Raw genomic sequence first — 1,390 nt, forward strand, 5'->3', positions numbered from 1 at the left:
GTCTCAAGTTTTTGGTAGCAAACTTGAAAACACGATTATCGTGGGCGCTTCCTTTCCATCCAGCCATGACAAAAGTAAAGCACATATTAAAATCACATACGACCATAACATTTTGTGTTGGGGCGCCGCATGGGGCACCGCATCGGCCGATGTACGCAACTTTTTCTTCACTAGATAGTCGTGCATCGACGTGTGTCTCATCAATAACTCCAATGTAATCCTGGAGTTACAACTAAATTTTTTTTTAAATTGTAATGTAATAAAAGTAGAAAGATAAATATAATGGTAAAATTCAAACCTTAAAAAATGGCATGTATCGAGGGTCATTTGCAATTTGTGAAGGAATTAAATGGAACGTTAGATCCTCGGGCTTCACTACCTTTTGGGCCAAACACACAAGAGTTCAAACCGATTGAGAAATATCGGCTGATGGTTTCAGAGGAATGTTGAAAACGCTCCATAGCCCCTCTTATTGATTCATTTTGAGATAAGATGTATAGAGTTATTGCAAGCACTTTCCTTGGGGTTGTTCTTGCAGAGTCGTGTAACCCATAATGGATCCAGAGTTCATGGATCCGGAGTTCATTTATCAAATCATGAAATATTTCTTGTGTCAAACGGAACATATTAAAGAACCGTGTTGGATGGCCCCGTAATAACTCACCAACCCATCTGTCTCCTACTTGAGTTGAAGTCATACATGGGTTTCAGTCAACGTGTTTAAGATAGTAATAATACAATAAGGTAAGGGAAAATGCGACCGTGCGTATGTGGTGGATTTCTTCTTCATCCGTACTACTAAATTATTAAAAGGAAAATGAATTAACTTTAGTAATAAGAACAAAAGTATGATATGCAAGATGAATAGAACACACGAACTTTGAGCAAAACAAAAATAATTAATAATAAAATTGATCACATAGAAACAACAACCACATAGAAAGGTGAACTGTCTAAAACATCCACGAAAGAGATAAAAAAAAAGTGTGCATCACATAAACATAACATAGAATAATATAAATTAAAGTACATAATAACTCAAATATTCAGTCGTCCATAAAATATCGTAAGTATTTTGACCAAAAGAAAATATGTTGAGATTTTCATACATATTTTACACTGTTTTTTATGATATTACACTTTAAAGAAGGGCATTTCTTATGTTTTGTTGCAGGTATGATGAATTATGGTCATTGGAGCAAAAAGATGCAAAAACGATGCAATTTGGAGCAAAAACGAGCAAGAAATGAAATTTTGCCCTGTCACCTTTCGATAAGTCTTTCGATGCTTAATCTCTTTTACACTTCTTACATATTTTTGAATGAGATTACACTTTAAAGTAAGGTTGTTTTCATGCTTATTTTGTAGGGCTATCTGTTAGGAACACAAC

Source organism: Phalaenopsis equestris, unplaced genomic scaffold, assembly GCF_001263595.1.
Source record: "Phalaenopsis equestris unplaced genomic scaffold, ASM126359v1 Scaffold200218, whole genome shotgun sequence".
Taxonomy (NCBI): Eukaryota; Viridiplantae; Streptophyta; class Magnoliopsida; order Asparagales; family Orchidaceae; genus Phalaenopsis; species Phalaenopsis equestris.